Here is a 23,137-nt window from a genome sequence, read left to right as displayed (position 1 = left end):
CCATTTGATAAAGCATCATTTGTTAGAACACTAATTTTTCTGGTAATCATCTTGATGGGATTGCTATTAATCTGTAGGTAGGTAGAGCTGTCACTTAGCATATTTTTCATATTCTGTTCATAATCACTAGAATTGAGGACAACTATACCTCCTCCCTTATCAGCTCCCTTTATCGTAAGTTCCTTACTGTCTGTGAAATCTTTAAGGGCCAATGATTCTTGCAAAGTTAGATTGTATTTTGGTTTAGGAATGTATTCCAAGGTTTTTTCTAATTTCTTCATAACTACAAGTTCAAAGGCAGCTACCTCTGGCCCTAGCTGCTCTAAACCGGGAGTGAAAGAAGAGGGTAATGAAATCTCATTATTCCTCTGTGCTATGGAATCATATATATTCTCCTCTTTGTCTTGAAAGAATTTTCTTAATCTGATTTTCCTGAAGAATGCAATTATATCCCTATGTAGTTCAAAAGTATTTACAAACGAGTGGGGTACAAAAGATAAACCTTTCGACAACAAAGATTTGCTCGAACTGTTCAGCTCTTTGGAAGACAGATTGAAAATGGGGATTATATCCCCTGACCCCAATATTGCCTGTTGCGGGTTTCCCTGATAAACTGGGGTTCTTGTTGTTGATGCTGTTGGTGTGTTATCTGCTGATGCTGTGCCTGATGTGTATGTTGGTTCATTTGAAAGTTCCCTCTCGATTGTCCCTGATTTTGGAATCTTACTCTGGGGCGACCGCGTCGAGGCCCCCTGTTTGATAAAAAAGGGCGTCGCTGTGGCCTGGAGTTGGTGTATGAATTAAAGCCACCATCAGATTCATAATAGGTGTTGCTTGCACCCTCACCTTCCGAGTCTGAGGAATCAGTAAAATTATTGATTCTTTGTTGAGTATTACCTGACTCGGTGGTGTAGTGGTTCTGTTGATAGAAATCTTTATGAAGGTACGGATATGCCACTTCTTCTGAGTAGAATCTTTTATCTTTATTCAGTTTGTCAGTTTTTCGTTTATTTAAATAATTACTGAATGATTCTATATCTTTGTTATATTCCTCTATTTTTCTGATGGCATCATCAACTCCTGTGAGCTGTTTTAGTTTTTCTTCTAATTCATCTATCTCTTTTTTGATTTCTAAGGCTAGTTCTTTCGATGTGGCTACTATTAATATCATCAAATCCCGAGAACAGCGATTTGCAATAAAGCTCCATTTTTCTAAAAATGGCCTGTGGTGTACAAAGAGGCCTGGTATATTACGTACGCGTAGTCCATTGGGGATAACTCCAGCCTTCAAATAAGCTATCATAAATTCCCCATGGGCTTCCATGCGGATGAGTTTTTTCTTTAAGTCTAGCAATTTCTTACCTTCATCTTGCCCCCTAGTTACAGAATTGGTACTAGCGGTAGGGATTGATGTACCCACTAGTGTCTCGAATTCCTCATCTGTAAACCCGAAGGTCTTCATATTGGCCATCGCTGCCGGGAGTGGATGAGAAAGGAGGGACGGATGAGGGAAAGGAGAGGGATTATAGCACACTGCTCAAATGTAGTACAATAGTTGACAGTAACACCAGAATATGGAAGAAGTAGGCCCTACACAGACAAGCTGTGGGAAATTCTATGTAAATAACAAGGACCCCCTGTTCAAATACTGAATTCGTAATACAGGGAAATAGACAGTGTGTGAAAAATTAAACAATTGATATTACAACTAGGGAAAAAAACAGTATGTAAAGCACAACAATTAATTAAAAAGTACAACAATTAATTAAAAGGTACAAAATCGAGTTTATTTCTAAATGTACATATTCATATTAAAAAGACTCAGTGCAAAATCATATGCACTAATTAATTCTAAAAAATCAACAGTCATACATAAATAACTTATATTAAACAAATTTACACCAATTTATATATAGTAAAACAGTGGCGAAAAATGCATAACATCGACGCGCGTTTCGGCGTTAACAGAACACCTTCATCAGGAGCCACAATCAATCTGTAAGACATATGCAGAAGAAATTAAAAACATGAAAGGGACATCAAATAACTCCCAACACACAAATCATTGTACATATTTAAACTGTGCTTACATAACAAAAAACTCCCTATAGAATGCAGCTGAACCATATAGCTACACAATATATACATTAAAGATTTTACATTTAAGCAGTGACTATGTATTTGGACAATGGGAATCAAGGATAGAAGATACAGGGAAGTTGGAATCCCATGGAAAATCTAATGTAGTGACTATACCCATCAGATTATTCCTAATTTTGTTGATAATATAGGAGATTCAAGGAAGTTGGAATCCTATCGAAAATCTAATGTAGTGACTATACCCATCAGAATGTTCCTAATTTTGTTGATGATATAACGTGCATGGATCTATAGACTGAAATGAAAATCTTACCTAGAAGAAACACGGGATGAGTGTTCTCTAATTCTTTCTTGTTGATATATCAACACTTTTATTCTCGTTGGAAATACAGTTCACCTGGCTTACTGTCTAGGCTGAAAGAAATATAAAACATATGTTGTAATGGTCTAAAACCCTAAATAGGCCTCTTGATTTTTCAGTCTGATTTGACCTATGGTAAGGCATCATGATTCAATAGAGTTATATTTAGCTCTCCTTTGACTTTATGGTGAAACATCGTGATCCCATATAGGTAAGATGGTTTGGTCAACTATTAGTTAGAAGATCAAGTTTTAACCTATAGTTAAGATTTACCCTAAGGAAGCTTGTCATAATAGGCCTATGCTTATCATTATGTCCCTGTTTAATCAAGTTATTAGATTAATTAGAAGATCAAGTTTTAGCCTGTAGCTAAGATTTACCATAAAGAAGCTTGTCATAGAAGGCCTATGCTTATCATTATGTCCATGTTTAATCAAGTTATCAATTCTTTTCTGGCAACCCATAACGAAAAAATCAAGTTCCAAATGTGGGTGTTTTTGCTTAACATTGTGGGTTTGTTTTAATATGTTCACCAAACCTTGTCATGCACTTCACATGATAGAAGCCAGTACTCATGTTAGAGGCCAGTACATTAATACTTATTCTAGAGCGAGCGTGTGTTTTTATGCTTCACGTGAAAACAGATGATCATGTAACTCAGAGGACTTAAGTTTTTAAATATTCCCCTTAATTGCAACGCTCGACGTTAAACCAACATGAATGCATGTGCGCTTACCCCAAAAAGATGAGGGGCCGACAGTTACATCAACCTGTGGGAGCTTCAATTACGGTATGTACAGTCTCCTCACAGCCGTTGGAAAGGATAGCCACACTGTTAGGAAAGATTCCGTGGAGAAATATATAATTATTTTCCATGTTGGAGATGATAGGATAAAATAAACAGTACCTATTGATAAAGGTTCGTTATTTTGTTGCATTAACGTTAACACATGTTCGCTTACCCTAAAATAAGAGCGAGCAATTGTATCAACATGTGGGAGCTTCAGTTACGATCTCAGTATGCTCCACACAGCCGTTGGAAAATGTAGCCGTGCTGTTAAAAAAAAAAAAACGAAAAATATTGCCCAGTATTCGAAATTGCATAAAGACGTTGCATAAAGACGTATGAGCCACGGTGAGATTCCAACTAGGAAATGCGGCGCGTTTACCTAGAAACAGTGTCAGTTGAGCCGTATCATCAGCCTGAGAGAACAATTACATCGGCTCGCCAGAGCTTCAATCTGGATATACGTTGGCTCCCACAGCCGCAGATAAATGCAACCGCGCTGTAAGGGAAACCGATAGAAAAATGCCCATTAGTGACAAGTGTCTAAGGACGTGCATGGCACGGTGCGAAGCAGGCTCGAAAGTACCGCGCGCTTACCTATGGACGGTGAGGAATAAGCCGTGTCATCAACCCGCGGGAGCCGTGTTCACAATCTAAACCGGCGTCCCGCAGCCGTTGGAAGTGTTGAATAACCCAGCCGGTTCACGGAGGCACGTTTAAAAGGCCGAACGATACTTAATTGCTGCTGACGTAATGGCCATCCTAATGGTTTCTTAAAGGGAGAGTTACACTTTTAGGGGAAAAGTTACACCTTCAGAGAGGCGTCTTTAGAAACAAGGTAACGCCGGATTCTATATAAGCTCGGATGGAAAGCATAGAAATAATCAATTGTGCCATGTTATTTCCGAATGGTATCCATGCATTTAAATGCAGTATGGAGACTGAAACTTTACTAATGTGGAACATATAAACAGGGGTGATTACTCAATAAATGAATAAAACGAAGGAAAGGTCTCTGCAATTAATTTACTTCAAGAAGAAAAAAGTTAATTCTTGAGAATCAGTACCAGGCGTAGCAAACAAAAAGTGTCACGTGCGCGTTCAGAGGTACTTATATGCTGGAATACAGGAACCAGAGGCCCATTCATGACTATGATATTCATTCTACACGGGGCAGATGGCATTCTCCCAGGGGATTTCATTATTCAATCCCCTTTTGTGCGTGTCCAGAATGAAAATCCAAAAAACCTCACGTTTTTTGCGAATGGCACATCCTCCTTTGTTGGTGATAACATCTACCGCCAATTGAGAGGCGTAAGTATGGGAGCCTCAGTTGCCCCTTCAATAGCTAATATATATATGTCCTACTTTGAGGAGCGTTTCATTGAGAATGAAATTGCGCCCTTTTTTGAGTCTATTTCCCATTGGTCCAGATATATTGATGACATCTTTTTTATCTGGACCAATGGGAAAGACGCTCTACTTGAGTTTCTAGAATGGATTAATCTCACCAACAGTAATCTTAAATTCACCGCACATTATGATGAAACTCAGGTTGAATTTCTGGACCTTTTGATCAGAGTTAGGGACAAAAAGTTAGAGGTAGACTTATTTGTAAAAGAGACAGCTCGCAACACCTTACTGCATTTCAGCAGTTTCCACCCCAAAAGCCAACGGGAAAGCATTCCTTTCTCCCAATTTTTGAGGGTTAGGAGGAACTGTTCCAACCTGTCAGACTACGATAAACAGGCAGCAATTATGCGGAACAAATTTCGTGATCGAGGATATCCGCACAGGCTGATAAGAGATTCCTACAAACGCGCCTGATTCTTTGACCGAGACGCGTTACTTGCCCCTAAAGAGAAACCAACTAACGATCGCATCGTCTGTGTAACTACCCATTCAACAATGAATGAGCGTATTAGGCAGATTGTCAATGCAAATTGGCATATTCTAAATTGCAATCCGTCCTCCACCACTACCCTAGCGAAACCTCTATTCGCCCATAGGAGAAATCGGAATTTGAAGGACAAAATTGTCCATTCTAAATTTAGCCCTAGGTTACCAAATGGGAACCACACACAGAGATCAATCCTGACGAACCTACCAGTACGCGGCACGGTCCCGTGCTCTTCTTGCAAATCCTGTAAGAACATCATAGGAGGAGAGCTTTTCACCCACAATTGTTCCACCTTTAAAGCAACTGACCTTTGGAACTGCAAAACCACCAATGTGGTTTATTTCATCAGCTGCCCATGTGGTTTGGGGTATGTTGGTGAAACATGCAGATCGATCCAAACACGACTAACGGAGCACCGATCTGCTATCAAGACCCAAAAACTGAATGCGCCGTTGGTGAAGCATTTTTTGGAAATGCAACATACATCGGATGAAATCCATTGGCGGGTTCTAGAAAAAATCAAAACAGCAGACAACAAAGGAGGATGTGCCATTCGCAAAAAACGTGAGGTTTTTTGGATTTTCATTCTGGACACGCACAAAAGGGGATTGAATAATGAAATCCCCTGGGAGAATGCCATCTGCCCCGTGTAGAATGAATATCATAGTCATGAATGGGCCTCTGGTTCCTGTATTCCAGCATATAAGTACCTCTGAACGCGCACGTGACACTTTTTGTTCGCTACGCCTGTTACTGATTCTCAAGAATTAACTTTTTTCTTCTTGAAGTAAATTAATTGCAGAGACCTTTCCTTCGTTTTATTCATTTATTGAGTAATCACCCCTGTTTATATGTTCCACATTAGTAAAGTTTCAGTCTCCATACTGCATTTAAATGCATGGATACCATTCGGAAATAACATGGCACAATTGATTATTTCTATGCTTTCCATCCGAGCTTATATAGAATCCGGCGTTACCTTGTTTCTAAAGACGCCTCTCTGAAGGTGTAACTTTTCCCCTAAAAGTGTAACTCTCCCTTTAAGAAACCATTAGGATGGCCATTACGTCAGCAGCAATTAAGTATCGTTCGGCCTTTTAAACGTGCCTCCGTGAACCGGCTGGGTTATTCAACACTTCCAACGGCTGCGGGACGCCGGTTTAGATTGTGAACACGGCTCCCGCGGGTTGATGACACGGCTTATTCCTCACCGTCCATAGGTAAGCGCGCGGTACTTTCGAGCCTGCTTCGCACCGTGCCATGCACGTCCTTAGACACTTGTCACTAATGGGCATTTTTCTATCGGTTTCCCTTACAGCGCGGTTGCATTTATCTGCGGCTGTGGGAGCCAACGTATATCCAGATTGAAGCTCTGGCGAGCCGATGTAATTGTTCTCTCGGGCTGATGATACGGCTCAACTGACACTGTTTCTAGGTAAACGCGCCGCATTTCCTAGTTGGAATCTCACCGTGGCTCATACGTCTTTATGCAACGTCTTTATGCAATTTCGAATACTGGGCAATATTTTTCGTTTTTTTTTTTTAACAGCACGGCTACATTTTCCAACGGCTGTGTGGAGCATACTGAGATCGTAACTGAAGCTCCCACATGTTGATACAATTGCTCGCTCTTATTTTAGGGTAAGCGAACATGTGTTAACGTTAATGCAACAAAATAACGAACCTTCATCAATAGGTACTGTTTATTTTATCCTATCATCTCCAACATGGAAAATAATTATATATTTCTCCACGGAATCTTTCCTAACAGTGTGGCTATCCTTTCCAACGGCTGTGAGGAGACTGTACATACCGTAATTGAAGCTCCCACAGGTTGATGTAACTGTCGGCCCCTCATCTTTTTGGGGTAAGCGCACATGCATTCATGTTGGTTTAACGTCGAGCGTTGCAATTAAGGGGAATATTTAAAAACTTAAGTCCTCTGAGTTACATGATCATCTGTTTTCACGTGAAGCATAAAAACACACGCTCGCTCTAGAATAAGTATTAATGTACTGGCCTCTAACATGAGTACTGGCTTCTATCATGTGAAGTGCATGACAAGGTTTGGTGAACATATTAAAACAAACCCACAATGTTAAGCAAAAACACCCACATTTGGAACTGGATTTTTTCGTTATGGGTTGCCAGAAAAGAATTGATAACTTGATTAAACATGGACATAATGATAAGCATAGGCCTTCTATGACAAGCTTCTTTATGGTAAATCTTAGCTACAGGCTAAAACTTGATCTTCTAATTAATCTAATAACTTGATTAAACAGGGACATAATGATAAGCATAGGCCTATTATGACAAGCTTCCTTAGGGTAAATCTTAACTATAGGTTAAAACTTGATCTTCTAACTAATAGTTGACCAAACCATCTTACCTATATGGGATCACAATGTTTCACCATAAAGTCAAAGGAGAGATAAATATAACTCTATTGAATCATGATGCCTTACCATAGGTCAAATCAGACTGAAAAATCAAGAGGCCTATTTAGGGTTTTAGACCATTACAACATATGTTTTATATTTCTTTCAGCCTAGACAGTAAGCCAGGTGAACTGTATTTCCAACGAGAATAAAAGTGTTGATATATCTACAAGAAAGAATTAGAGAACACTCATCCCGTGTTTCTTCTAGGTAAGATTTTCATTTCAGTCTATAGATCCATGCACGTTATATCATCAACAAAATTAGGAACATTCTGATGGGTATAGTCACTACATTAGATTTTCGATAGGATTCCAACTTCCTTGAATCTCCTATATTATCAACAAAATTAGGAATAATCTGATGGGTATAGTCACTACATTAGATTTTCCATGGGATTCCAACTTCCCTGTATCTTCTATCCTTGATTCCCATTGTCCAAATACTTAGTCACTGCTTAAATGTAAAATCTTTAATGTATATATTGTGTAGCTATATGGTTCAGCTGCATTCTATAGGGAGTTTTTTGTTATGTAAGCACAGTTTAAATATGTACAATGATTTGTGTGTTGGGAGTTATTTGATGTCCCTTTCATGTTTTTAATTTCTTCTGCATATGTCTTACAGATTGATTGTGGCTCCTGATGAAGGCGTTCTGTTAACGCCGAAACGCGCGTCGATGTTATGCATTTTTCGCCACTGTTTTACTATATATAAATTGGTGTAAATTTGTTTAATATAAGTTATTTATGTATGACTGTTGATTTTTTAGAATTAATTAGTGCATATGATTTTGCACTGAGTCTTTTTAATATGAATATGTACATTTAGAAATAAACTCGATTTTGTACCTTTTAATTAATTGTTGTACTTTTTAATTAATTGTTGTGCTTTACATACTGTTTTTTTCCCTAGTTGTAATATCAATTGTTTAATTTTTCACACACAACTCTGCTTTGAGCAGCCAGTCGTCAAGATAGAGGAAAACTGGAATCCCCATCTTCTGAGATGGGCTGCCACCACTGCCATCACCTTGGTGAAGACTCGAGGTGCAGTAGTAAGCCCAAACGGGAGAACCGCAAACTGATAATGTTGCGAGTCCACCGTGAAACGGAGATACTTCCTGTGAGACCTCAGGATCAGGATATGAAAATACGCGTCCTGCAAGTCGATCGACACCATCCAGTCCTCTTGCTGCAACGCCAGAAGAAACTACGCAAGGGTGAGCATCTTGAACTTTTCCTGCTTCAGAAAAATGTTCAAGATCCTGAGAATCCAGGATTAAACGTAACCTACCATCCTTATTGGGAATCAGGAAATACCAGGATTAGCATCCCTGACCCCTCTCCCGCTTTGGAACCACCTCTATCGCACCTTTCTTTAATAAGGATAAGACTTCCTCTTGCAGCAGAAGAAGGTGGTCCTCCGAGGAAGCCCCATGGCAAGCAGGGTAATTTAGAGGGAATTCCCAAAAGGGAAGGGCATACCCATTCCCCACAATATTGAGAACCCAAAGGTCTGTAGTGACCGATTCCCAATCTTGCAGATAGTGAGTAAGCCGACCCCCCACAGGACCAACATGATCCAGAATGGTGGATCAAGGGCTGCTTTGCTGTGGTAAGAGGGGAGGGGGGGGGGGTAGAGGAAGAGGAGGAAGAGGGCTGATGGCCTTGTGGGCGACCTCTGTTTTTGCCCCTGTATGATTTGTACAAGGTGTTTTTCTGCTGCTGTTGCTGCTGTTGAGGTTGTTTATATGTCCGAAAGGACGACCTCCCAAAACCCCTGTATCTCCTGAAGGACGAGCCTCTAGTTTGAGCTTGAAGACCAAGAGACTTGGCTGTTGCCTTGCTGTCTTTAAATCTCTCTAGAGCAGCATCTGTCTTTTTACCAAAAAGTCCTGAACCATCAAATGGTAAGTCTAAAAGCGTAGCTTGAACATCAGTCGAGAACTCCGAGGACTTCAGCCATGCACTCCTTCTTGTAGCTACAGAAGATCCCATTTTTCTAGCTACAGAATCAGCGGTGTCTAATCCACTTTGTATCACCTGGCGTGCAGCCGCCTGAGTATCATGCAACACTTCCTCAAAATTCTTTCTATCCTCCTGGGACAACTTGGGTGCAAGCTGTTTAGCCGAATCCATTAAAGCATGGATATATCTACCCATAAGACAGGTGGCATTAGTTGACTTTAGTGCCATGCTTGCCGAAGAGAATCCTTTCTTGGCAGATTGGTCAAGTTACTTAGACTCTCTGCCCGCCGGGACTTGAGGAAATGCACCTGATGATCTTTTTGAACAGGCAGCCTGAACAACAAGGCTCTCAGGAGAAGGATGGGAAGATGAAAAGTCAGGATCCCCTGGAGCCACCCTGTATCTCCGAGAAATGGTTTTGGAAACTGCAGGAGAGGAAAAAGGCTTGCCCCAAACCTCCATCACAGGGTCAGTGATTGCCTCATTAAATGGTAGTAGAGGTTCAATTACAGAAGAAGGTGAATGGCGAAATTCTGTTAAAATGTTTGACTTAAACTCAGTAGTGGGAAGCTGAAGATCCAAAAGTTCTGCTGCCTTTTTGATCACTGTGTGATATGGATCCACATCCTTGGAAGGAGTGTCAGATGCAGGTGAAAGCTCCCACTCTGGAGAGATATCAAGGCCACTTGCTTCCCTTAACTCAGCAAAATATTCATCTGAGTCCTGAACCTCACCTTCCTCCATCTCCTCCATCTGATACCTCTGTTTTTCTACAACCCTCTTGGCTTCTCTCCTAGATCTTATTCTAGGAACAGGTGTCGATGGAGCCAAGACTGACTCCGACGGATTCGGAGCCAGCGTCGTGCACGGATCCAACGGCGCCACCTGCGCAGAACGAGGTTGAATAGAAGGCGCTGGTGAAGATGGAAGCAGCGTCGCTGTCCTCGGCGCCGGGAAATGCCAAGACGGCGCCCTTGGAAGAAAAGGCATGAAAAGGGCATGGGCATAAGCCTCAGGAACCCCCAAATTAAAAGCTAATGGACCCATGGGACCCGAAGGTGCACCAGAGGGGTACATAGCCCTGTTGAAGACTCCGTACATGGCATTGATATAATGCGACGGATCTTGACCTGGACCTGGGAAAGGAGGATAGGACCCGGGGAGTGAATCTGAGGCAGGCGTTACTGTGTTCGGGCCAGCCGGCGCCGACAGCGGAACCAATGGTGTTGCCTGCTCCTCCGGCACAGGAATCTTTTCTTCTGGAACTGGAGAATGAACCGAAGCCGGAGAGGGAACCGGCATCGGAGATCAAGGTGGAGAAACTGCAGGCAAAGCTGATTTTTCAGGTGAAGCTGGATTTGAGGGACAAGGAGACTTCTTAGCTCTCAAAGCATGGCCCGACGACGACTTCGAGCCCGACCTCGACCTCGACCTGGAGCGCGACCTCAACCTTCCCTTACTTCGTTTTTCCTTTCCTTTCTCATCTTCGCCATGAAGAGCTTCACTTCGGATTCTTTTTCAAGCACATCCCTAGACGTCGTGGTCCGACGGTAAACACCAAACACAGTCCTCATGTAGATCAGTAATGGACATATGTCCTCCGCACTCCCTGCCAGGCTTGAACCCGGACTTCCTCGACGACATCCTTAAAAGGAAATAAGAAGAAGCACAGGAACACAGCCAGAAACACAAAGTAACAAGTGTAACCACGGAGAGTCCTAGAAAAACCGTTAGCGTCGTCGACGGCGCGGAAAAAAGGGAACTGACGTCATCACGACGACGAGGCTCTCTTATGGCTCTCTTATGGCTCCAGTGACGTCAGCGGAGTCGCGAAAGAAGCTGGGCTTCTGTCACGTCGTCCTCGTCGGCGTGGAGAGCTACAAAACATTTCCGAATGCTGCTGACGCAGGGGATATTCACAAGGTGAGGAATCCACTGGCAGATGTATCCATCAGAATAAAGTATTTTGACTGATTGATTGACAGCTAGGGCTTTAAGTGGGATGAAAAAAAGTGCTTAGCATAGTGTGCCGCTCAACTTGTATTTTGCTGTTTCTGTCATTGCTTCTAGATATATGATTCGAAAGTTACATCATACCTACAAGAAGTCAGGACTATTGGCTTTGTCAATGGTTGTTAGTTGCATAAGATAAATAAGCAGCAACTATGGCTCGTATATAATATTGAAAAAGCTTCCACTTAAAGCCCTGGTGACAAAACAACAATGTAGCTGCTCCTGAGTTTCAACAAGAGAAGTGAAAACCAGAGAAAAAATGATTCTCTTTAAAGTATTTTCGTTCCCCTACAACGCTCACCTGGCAATAAATCAATCAATCAATACATTTATAGAGCGTGCTACTCACCCGCGAGGGTCTCAAGGCGCTGAAAGGAGAGGGGCACTCTACTTCTCGAATAGCCAGGTCTTGAGGTGTTTCCTGAAGGTGTGATGGTCCTGGGTCAGTCGTAGGTGTGCGGGGAGGGAGTTCCATGTCTTGGCGGCCAGGTAGGAGAACGATCTTCCTCCGGTGTGGGCTCTGTGGATCCGTGGGACTGTTGCAAGGGCAAGGCTGGCGGAGCGAATCTGGCGGGTAGGAGTGTAGAACGAGAGGCGGTTGTTGAGGTATTCGGGGGCCCATGTCGTGGAGCGCTTTGTGTGCGTGGGTGAGGAGTCTGAACGTGATCCTCTTGCTGACGGGGAGCCAGTGCAGATCTCAGGTGGGCAGATATGAAGCTGTGGCGAGGGATGTCAAGGATGAGTCGTGCGGAGGCGTTCTGTATGCTCTGAAGTCGTTTCTGAAGTTTTGTTGTGGTTCCTACGTAAAGGGCGTTCCCGTAGTCCAGTCGGCTGGTGACGAGGGCCTGGGTGACCGTCTTTCTGGTTTCTGTGGGGATCCACCAGAAGATCTTTCGGAGCATGCGCAGGGTGTTGAAGCATGAGGATGAGATGGCGTTGACTTGTTTGGTCATTGTGAGGGAGGAGTCCAGGATGAATCCAGGTTGCGTGCGTGGTCCGTGGGTGACGGTGCCGTGCCTAGCGCTGTGGGCCACCAGGAGTCGTCCCAGGCGGATGGGGATTGTCCAAGGATGAGGACCTCCGTTTTGTCTGAGTTCAGTTTCAGCCAACTGAGCTTCATCCAATCCGCGACGTCCTTCATTCCTTCCTGGAGGTTGGTTTTAGCTGTGGTTGGGTCTTTGGTGAGGGAGAGTATCAGCTGGGTGTCGTCGGCGTAGGAGATGATGTTGAGGTTGTGTTTGCGTGCGCTGGCGGCGAAGGGGGCTCATGCAGATATTGAAGAGGGTTGTCCTGAGCGAAGAGCCTTGGGGTACGCTGCAGATGATCTTGATGGCCGTTTAGCGGAACGGCGGGAGGCGGACTCTCTGGGTTCTGTTGGAGAGGAACGAGGTGATCCAGTCCAGCGCTTTTCCTTGGATCCCAGTGTTGTAGAGGCGGGTTATTAGGGTGCGGTGGCAGACAGTGTCAAAGGTGGCTGAGAGGTCTAGGAGTATGAGGGCGGCTGTCTCCCCGCTGTCCATCAGGGTCCTGATGTCATCGGTGGCTGCGATGAGGGCTGTCTCGGTGCTGTGGTTGGCTCAAAATCCGGATTGGGATGGGTCGAGCGAGTTGTTTGCCTCGAGGAATGCAGTCAGCTGTTTATTGACGGTCTTCTCGATGACTTTAGCCGGGAAGGGAAGAAGAGAGATGGGACGGAAGTTCTTGAGGTCTTTAGGGTCAGCTGTGGGTTTTTTCAGAAGGGCGTTGACCTCTGCGTGCTTCCAGCTCTCTGGGAAGGTGGCTGAGGCGAAGGAGTTGTTTATGACGTTCCGGAGGTGGGGTGCGATGATGGTGTCTGCTTTGTTGTAGATGTGGTGGGGGCATGGGTCAGACGGAGAGCTGGAGTGGATGATGTTCATGACGTAGGTGGTGTCCTCTGTGCTGATGGGGGTCCAGTTGCTTAGGGTGATGGTGGGGGTCGTTGGTTTGGTGACTGGAGGCGGCGTCTGGGCGTCCAAGCTGTTGTGTATGTCTGCGATCTTGGCAGTTACGGCATGATGTCATGCCGAAACTTCTCCACTTGTGAGAAGTGAGCAGTGTGAGCACATGCACATTGAATCACATTACTCGCTGTGTATCTTTTGCTAGTGTTTATTGTGACTATAACTGTTTGGTATTCTTATCAAATACCGTGCTGGAGTTTTATTTTCCCTCTCTTCTCGCTGTGTATCACTTGTCTATGATTGTTGTGACTACAACCGTTCTTCTGTAAAGCGCTCTGATATCCCTTGGGATCTGGTTCGCGCTATATAAAACTTTATAAAATAAAAAAAAATAAAAAAAGTGCCTGCTGTCACCGCCTTCCGGAAAAAAACGGACCGTCTTTGCCAGGGCACAAAACAGAGTCCGAAAGAGACACGTTTTGAGGCCCCCTTTAAACAACTGCTGGTGCTCAGCACCAGTGAGACCCGGCCCACTTAAAGCCCTGTTGACAGCCACATGCTGAAACCTCACACACATCTTTAAGTGTGCGCCAAGCTGGAGTCTACCCTGCTGCGAGAAGCATCCCACAACACAGGGGTTTGGTGATCAGCATGTAGAGTTCATTTAAAAGTATAATCACCTCAAAGCCGGGAGACACTTTGCCGCATTTAAGCACTGAATATTTTAAAACAAAACTGCTTTTAACTCGTGTTTCTCTCACCTTCTGAGCACTTGTCCCCACCTCTTTCACCACCAAAGCCTCCGCGCGCAGCCGATTGAACGCTGACGCGGCGCTTTGGGGAATATCATTGCCGCCATTCCAGGGTAGCGAGGCCAAGCCCACCTTCAGAGACCACGCCCACTCCCTACCGTGCTACATAAGCCGCGCCGCTCCTCCTCCCGCATTAGCCTGACAGCTCCTGAGGCGGAAAGCCGGGAGACACTTTGCCGCATTTAAGCACTGAATATTTTAAAACAAAACTGATTTTAGCTCGTGTTTCTCTCACCTTCTGAGCACTTGTCCCCCCCTCCTTCACCACCAAAGCCTCCCCGCGCAGCCGATTGAACGCTGACACGGCGCTTTGGGGAATATCATTCCCGCCATTCCAGGGTAGCGAGGCCACGCCCACCTTCAGAGGCCACGCCCACTTCCCTTCATAATGTGCATCAACCGGACGCGCAGCGGACACGCACAGCGGGCGCGCCTAAGGCAAGCCCGTCTGTGCCCGTCCAGGCCCAGCCGGCCCTAGGCCCAGTCGCTATGCCCAATCCTATCAAGAATCATCTGACCTATACCCAAGGAAACCTTCTCTCCCTAAACCCCATGAAAAACGAAAACCAACTGCGATCTCTGCAATCCAGCCCATACCACGGTAGGATGCAACGGCCTGCAGCTCGGCCTCCTCAACTGTAGGTCCCTTCCGAAACACTCTACAGGACCTCACTATCGACATTCTGTTTCTCACAGAAACTTGGCTCACCCCCAACGCTTTCTCTGATATCGTCAATGCCCTTCCTCAAGGCTACCAAGTCCACTCTCAGAACAGACCCCTTGGCAGAGGAGGTGGCCTGGCAATAATACACAGGGAGCACTTCGCTTGCAGAGCAAACAACGGCACTATCGAAGACTGCGAAAGCTGCCACTTCGCCCTGCAATTTTCTCCCACAGTCTCCCTCGCCGGGCTTCTCATATATCGCCCACCGGGAGCCTCTACTAAGTTCTCCAGCGCTCTCGTTGAAACTGTCGCCTCAATGGCCACGTCAACCTCCAACTTCATAATTCTGGGAGACCTCAATCTCCACTTTCTAGACCCCAAGGACCTGACACCCTCCGACCTCCTTCTCGACCTCACTTCCTACGACCTTAGACTAGTGAATTCAGAGGCCACCCATGACAAAGGTCACCTCCTTGACCCTATTTTTACCAATATCAACGACCTCGAAAACCGCTTCCCCCCTCCCTCTGCCATGGACAGACCACTTCTTGGTCCCCATGGACTGGCACCCCAATGTCCCCCCACCACAACCCTCCAAAATCCGGGTCACTGATAGACGCTGGGCTAAACTCTCGTCTGAAGAATGGGCCATCAGACTTAAGAAGTCTCTTCCCCCCCAGCTCTAGACCCAGCAACTGCAGATGCGAAATTTAACTCCTGGCTCACCCATTCACTAGACTCTTTCCTCCCCAAAATTATCACCTGGAAACGAGCCAAAAGAGTCAACCCCGCCCCCTGGTATACCCCTGAGCTTAAATTGCTACGTAAAGAATGTAAAAAGATAGAGCGCGCCTGGAGGAAAGACGGATCCATATCTAGGAAAGATGCTTTCCGCTCCTCCATGAGATGCTATAAAACCGCCCTACGCAACGCCAAAAGCCAATTCTATGATGATAGAATAAAAAAGTCCTCCAGCTCCGCCTGAGAAACTTTTATCATCATGAAAGAACTGCTCAATGTCCCTGTCCCTCCCCCAGCTCCTAACACCTCCGAGGACAAATGGCACAAGTTGGCAAAACACTTCGATGAAAAAATCCACAAGATCCTCGCCACTCTACCCCAAGTAAACCCCAGAGCAGACTTAAATGGCTCCCCCTATCCTGCTCCAGTCGCCAGCCCGCAGCCGGAAAATCCTGACATCTACCTAGACACCTTTGGCCCGGCATCGGAAGAAGAGGTCCTTACAACCCTTGCCACAATTAAAAGTGGCTCTCCCAGCGACCCGGTGCCCATTCGCATCCTCAAAAAAGTGGCACCCACAATCGCCCTCCCTTTAACCGACCTCATCAACTCTTCGCTGTGTCAGGGAACGGTCCCTTCCAGCTGGAAGGCCACCGTTGTCAAAGCACTTCTCAAAAAACCTCTCCTGGACCCGTCAGACATGGCCAACTATAGGCCAATCTCCCTCCTCCCCGGAATAAGTAAAATCACGGAAAAAATAGAGAACAAAAAACTTTCTCACTTCCTGGAGTCCAACAACCTCCTCAAGAACTCGCAGACTGGATTCCGCCCTGGTCAGGGCACGGACACCGCCCTCCTAGCCGTGGTGGAGGAGACCAAATGTATTTTGGATGCTGGAGGATCAGTGGCAGTGATCCTCCTGGACCTCAGCGCGGCCTTTGACACTGTCAATCACCAGGTCCTCATCCAACGACTCAAAGACATCAGGGTCGAAGGTACCGCTCTAGCATGGCTTACGTCATTTCTAAACAACCGCTCCTTCCAGGTCTGGGAGAATGACGCCCGCTCCACAGTGATCCCCCTCCAGTGCGGAGTACCACAGGGCTCTTCCCTTAGCCCTACATTATTTAATGTCTACATGTCCCCGCTGGAGGAAGTGGTCACCCCGTTTGGAGTAAAAATCATTAGCTACGCCGATGATATCCAACTGGTAGTATCACTATCCCATCCCAACCAAGAACCGTCCAACCTTCACACCTGCCTCTCTGAAATCTTCATGTGGATGAACAAATCAGCCCTCAAACTCAACGGGTCCAAAACCGAAATCATGCTCCTTGGACAGAAAGGGCCCACTCTCTCCCCAAACCTCTGGCCTACCTGCTTGGGAGAGCCCCCTGCTCCCAAAGAGGAGATTAAGAGCCTAGGGATCTGGATAGAGAAGGACCTGTCCTTCAAAACCCAAGCGAAAAAAACTGCTGGGATCTGCTTCGGTCTTCTCAGATCAGTTACAAAAATTTTGCCCCTGCTCTCACAAACCTCCTGGAAACTGCTCATCCAAGGCCTGATCCTTTCCAGGTTGGATTATAGTAACGCCATCTACTTAGGAGCTCCTGAAGCCACCCTTAACAAACTACAACGAATTCAGAACGCCCCTGCCCGGCTTCTCACGAACACTCCGGCCAGAACCTCGGCCAAGCCAGCTCTGAAACTCCTGCACTGGCTCCCAATAAGAGAAAGAGTAAAATTCAAGCCCTCTGTTTGGCACATAAACTGCTACAGGACAAGGTTCCCCCCCCTTAAAAATGTCATCATGCCCTATAAAGCCTCAAGGTCCCTCCGTTCGGATCACGAACACCTTATCACAGGCCACAGAGTGAAAAAGGCACGCACAGGAGGCCGGCGTTTCTCTGTGAATACGGCTAAACTGTGGAAAGCCCTACCTCTCAAACTCAGGAGTGAACCCAGTCATCTCCGTTTCAGAAAACTATTAAAAACCCACCTCTTCCCATGATCCACCTCCCCTCTTCTCTCCTGGAACACCCCACCGAATCTGCTGTCTTGGGGCCGGATGTAGGTCGGTCGGTAACGGCCGAAAATCGGTATTTTCGGCCGTTACCGACCGAGATTCCCAAAATGGTATGTAGGGCCACATATTTTACAGATTCGGTAAATTTACCGATCGGTAAATTTACCGAAGCTTTAAAATACCGAATCGGTATTTTTACCGATTCAGTAACAATGAGATGTAGGTGGGACTCTTCAGAGTCCCACAAGCCTTACAGAATCGGTATTTTACCATGAAATCCAACTTCATGGTAAAATACCGATTCTGGTGTGCATGCACATGTGTGCATGCACACCTGTGCCATATGACAGGCAGACCTGCCCTTAGGGCAGGTATGCCTGCCACATGGCCCCCAAATCTTTTTTGGGGGTGCTAGAGGGTGTCAAAGTGACACCCCCTGCACCCTTGTCAAAATCGGTATTTACCGATTCGGTAAAAGGAACATCTGGATGTTCCTACATATCCACCCCTTAGATTTAACGATTTTTAATTACCGAATCGGTAGAATTGGGTAATTAAAAATCGGTAAATCTATTTTACCTACATCTGGGCCTTGGTGTTTTAGCGCTGGGATGCTCACGGGTTACTATGCGCTTTACAAAACCCACATTCATTCGTTCATTCAAACCAAGGTGGAGCATGCTTACAGTCAATATACATCCCCTGTCTGATTTCACACTATACAATTGGGATCCAAATCAACCCACTTATTGTTCAGTTCAAGCCCTCTATGGGCAAGGGTGTGGTGGCTCCACAGAATACTCAGAGGACTGCTGTCCAAGCAGTGAGGTATAATTATCACACATTGTATCCTCTTGTTATCTCTCTTCTTGAATAACAGATGCTGTTTATTTACAGGCTTTGAAAAATCTACTCACCCACTTGCTAAGCGAGTCAGATTTTATCAAGGCGAGTTATTTTTAGAGTCTGCTGGCCCACTCTGGCAAGAGAGCTTGTGCTGGCAAAGAACAGGTGTTCTGTTCATTCAACAAGTGAATGAGCAATAAACATACCTTTAAACCTTGTTTTTACCAAAGACAGGGGACAAATCTCAGTCTTAACAAATTGCTGGTTATTTTATCCTGAAATTGGTTGTTTACTTCTTTTTTTCCTCAGACTGCAAAGTTAGAGGATTTGGCAAAGTGAACTTTCTGGCAATCTACTGAGGTACAGGAAGTGTGAAGCAAAAGGTTTAAGATGTCAGTTTTTTTCCTAACACACAACATTAGAATAGCTTTTAAACCAACAGTATAATGATTTAAACATATATTATCAGTTAGGAAAGTACTTTTTTGTAACTCAGTGTGATGGAAACTTTAAAAAAGCAAATAAGAAAACACTTTACTAAATGATGTGCAAATGATAAATATTTGCGGAAACCCAATTTTCACACATCATTTGTATGCTATGTAAAACTGCATGCCAGAGAGGATCTTTGTGGCAATTTCAATGGAAAATGTGCTGACCGTAAATGACAGGGCACTACCACATCATGCTTTTGTAATACATTTTTAAAAAGTCCGAGTTTTTAAACATTGATTTGAGAAACATTTCTCTTCCCGTCCTGATGACAATGCTTTTATTGAACTAAGAGGCAAATCAAGTGGCATGTGCAACCTAAATGTCAGCTAGATTGTTATTGCAGATTGCATCATAAGTTAAGTCTATTAAATCAAACTAGTTTTTAGTACGGCCGACATGCTGAATTCACATACTTGAAAGCACTCTCATATGTGCTAATGAAGAAAAATTTAGCTTGTTACATAAAATATTTGCCCAGATCACGAAATTTGAGAAAAGTTGATTGGTCAAGAGCATTACAGTTAGGTTGAGTACATTATTCAATCAATCAATCAATTCGGATTTGTAGAGCACAGCTAATCACCGTGACGGTATGCAGGCACTCGATTCTTGATGGCATCAGTCAAAGAGTCAAGTTTTGAGTTCTTTTCTGAATTCAGGGAGAGAGATGATGTTCAGGGGGATGTTGTTCCACAACTTGGCAGAAAGGTAGCAGAAGGAGAATGATCCACTATTGTTTTGGCGGATGCAGGGCGTTTGAGTGAGGACGAGGGAGGTGGATCACATGTGTCTGGAGGGTTGGTGAAAGTTGTGGTTGATGTATGCTGGTCCTTGGTCGTGGAGGGCTTTGTAGGCATGTGTCAACATCTTGAATTGGCATCTTTTCTGGATGGGGAGCCAGTGGAGGAGGTGGGGGTGATGTGGGTCCGTTTGGGGAGGACAAGGATGACTCTGGCAGTTAAGCTCTGTAGCGTCCAGAGTCTCTTCAGCAGTTGGGTGGTGAGTCCTGCGTAGAGCTAGTTGCTGTGGTCCAGCCGGCTGGTGGCCAGGGCTCAACAGACGGCTTTCCTGGTGTTGACGGGGAGCCATCTGAAGATCTTTCAAAGGATGTGGAAGCAGGCAGAGGAGACTGCGTTGATCTGGCATTTCATGGTGTGTTTGCTGACCAGGATGATGCGGAGGTTGTGGGCGTTGTCTGTTGATCTGTTAGTGTGGGTCCGAGTTCAAAGAGCCTCCAGGTGTCGTACTACGGGGAGCTGTTGTTCCCAAAGATCTGCGCTTCCATATTGGTTGTGTTGAGCGTCAGGGGTTGGTCTTCATCCAGTCGGTGACACTCCATCATGCAGTTGTGGAAGCTGTTGCTGGTTGTGGAGTGGTCTTCTGAGAGCAAGAGGATCAGCTGGGTGTCGTCTGCGTAGGATATGATGTTGAGGCCGTGTGTTTGGATGATGTAGGCCAGGGGCATCATGTACGTGCTGAACAGGGGGGGGTTGAGGCATAAGCCTTAAGTGACACTGCAGTTTATGCTCTTGGGTTCCGATGTGAAGGCTGATCGGTGGATCTTTAGAGTTCTTCATGGGTGGAAGGATGAGATCCAATTGAGGGCGTCTTCCAGCATCCTGATGTGGCTGAGTCTTTTGATGAGGGTTTGGTGGGATACGGTGTTGAAAGCTGCTGAGACGTCTGTTACATTTTAAAGATTTGACAAGGCCTGATTACGGTATAGTTGTCAAATATAGTTGCACATTTATTCAAATTGTTATCCACTGCAATATGATGCATGTTTGAATATATTTATTTTTTGGTATGGATTGAATTCTCTTTTTCAGTGCAAACACAATTTCCAACCTCAGCAACGCTATCATATCAATAACACTCTTTTCCAAGTTGTAAAGTTTTCGTTTTCTTCTTTATTGTTCCAAATTCATGTTTTCTTCATAATATATCTTTACACAGTTCAGTCTGACCACAGGGTAACCCAAATCATAGAGAGTTCTTCAGCAAATGAAAAAAAGCCAACAGATCTTGCAAACACGTGTTTCGTCTGGCACATATGCCAATGACTTCGTCAGGGCAATAAGTTATATGTAAGTTAAGGAATGGCGACGCAAAAGAGTTGGTCCAAGGTCAAACGGCCTAATTAATTCAAGATCAACAGTAAAGTATATTGTCGTATGTCGTCAACAGGGAGCAGTTCGATAGGTCCCAGAGCCCTGTAAATCTCATGAGCTCTAACCAACGAACGAAGTCAAGAAGTAAATCCAAAGCGCGTGTTTTCTTACGGTGTCTAGCTTTGAATATTGAAAAAAAACTCATATACTATTTTGCGCATCTTTTCCCTACTGTCAATTTTTTGTGAAGTGTTCTCTTTTTCAGTGATTGTTTTTAAATAAAGAGCAAGGTTTCATAGAAGCTGATAACTTCACTTCTTTATTGCTTTTAAACAATCAGAAGGGTTCATACAATGCAAGTACAAGGGCCTTTCTGCTAACTGTTAATCCTGAAAATGTTATACAATCTTCAGCTACCATAAATACACTACGATCAGAGAGGAACTAGATAGAGAGGAACTGTACACAGAGACACCAGGCAGCAGGGAGATAGAGAGCTGTTATCACCTGCATTCTTCGAAGGCTACAGGGATGCTCATCTAGCCTTCGCTTGCCAGGATGATCTGCTTGCCTACAGACGAGAATTGCAGACACTGCTTCCTTGCTGAACATTAATTTTATTGTTGAGCAGAGTTATGCTGGTATGAACCATTTCTGAAGCTCAAAGTAGTCCGTGTTTTATGTCACTTCTAGCTTAGTTAACTGAAAGTAAGGTGGGATAGGAAATATCAATGTATTGGCATTTATATAGCGCACTACTTACCCGTAGGGTCCCAAGGCGCTTCGACCGCTGCGAAACCCTTCCTGGCTTCCATGAGAGATGGTCCCTTAATGGGTATCTCCAGGGTGAGACCAGGCATCCCCGGCGGTCTGGTGGGGCCGTTAGTGAAGATGAGGCAAGCTAATGCCCAGAGTTGCCGAGTGTGATCGCTGATCAGAGTGGGCACCGAGGCGAGAGAATTATCGAGTCCGCTGACCCTGGTCCAGAAACCTGCCGCGCCGGGAATCGAACCCTGGTCCCGGGCCGTCCTCTGCTCTCGGGTCTGCCGCCTTTAACCAGTGAGCCACACTACTTCACCATGATGAGCTTTATGATACGACAATTGCTTTAATCAAAATATGTTTGCGATAGCACCATCTTAACACAGTTGCAGAATAAAAACAGGTGATCTACGTCTTTAAAGGAACTAAGCAAAGAGGTTCAAGTATTTCCTGCCTTCAAAGAGAAGCCACTTTTTCCCATGTTTTCCTAATTATGGACACTTTGAGTAGATGTGACGAAGTGGATCTTAAGACATCTTTGAGGCATAATGCTCAAATCTGCAGTCTATGAACACATGGGAGACTAAATGGAAGTCCTCAACCAGATACTCAGTAAACATTACACTGTGCCGCCCTCGTGGAATAGTATTGTGCATTGTTTGTACGGTTGTATAGATCAAAGATGGCTCATATATTGCTTCTAAGCAGGGCAGCCATACTGTAAGGGTAAAACAGTGATACATTGTGTAGACTATATATTCCAAGAAGGCAGTCCGTTCTAGATGCAATAGTCGCACAGGATGTGACGCACAGCAACTGAATTGGGAAGAGAGTGGCCTGGTCTCCTACATAAAAAACAAAGTAAGTAGAGAAGAAAAGCAAAGGATAGAAATGGGCCTGTAAAAGGAGAAATGGAAAACTGAAGGACTGGTATGCATCCCTCACACTGTAGTGCATTCATTTTGACACAGTTGTCCATATGTGATATGGGGAAATGCAGTCATTCACAGCTCAATCGAACCAATCACTGGAGTAGGTTGACCACTGACCCCTGCTGTATGCTGTCAAGCAGAACGTGAATGACAATCTAACAGACCACTGGCAGAAGACAGGTCGCTCAAAGCCCTTCTATGTATTTGAAACTATGTATTGTACAAACTTAGTTTGGATACCGGGCCAGGCAGAC

General features: G+C 44.8%; 1 long non-coding RNA gene across 1 annotated transcript in view; it reads right to left on the bottom strand.

The window, feature by feature from the left end:
- The window catches only part of LOC147717196 (uncharacterized), a 278,162-nt gene that overhangs the window by 96,067 nt on the left and 158,958 nt on the right, over nucleotides 1–23,137 (bottom strand). The gene's annotated exons all lie outside the window — the stretch shown is intronic.

This window comes from Lissotriton vulgaris, chromosome 5 (assembly GCF_964263255.1).
Source record: "Lissotriton vulgaris chromosome 5, aLisVul1.2, whole genome shotgun sequence".
In the NCBI taxonomy this organism is placed as follows: Eukaryota; Metazoa; Chordata; class Amphibia; order Caudata; family Salamandridae; genus Lissotriton; species Lissotriton vulgaris.
This window is presented reverse-complemented; position numbering and strand designations above follow the sequence as displayed.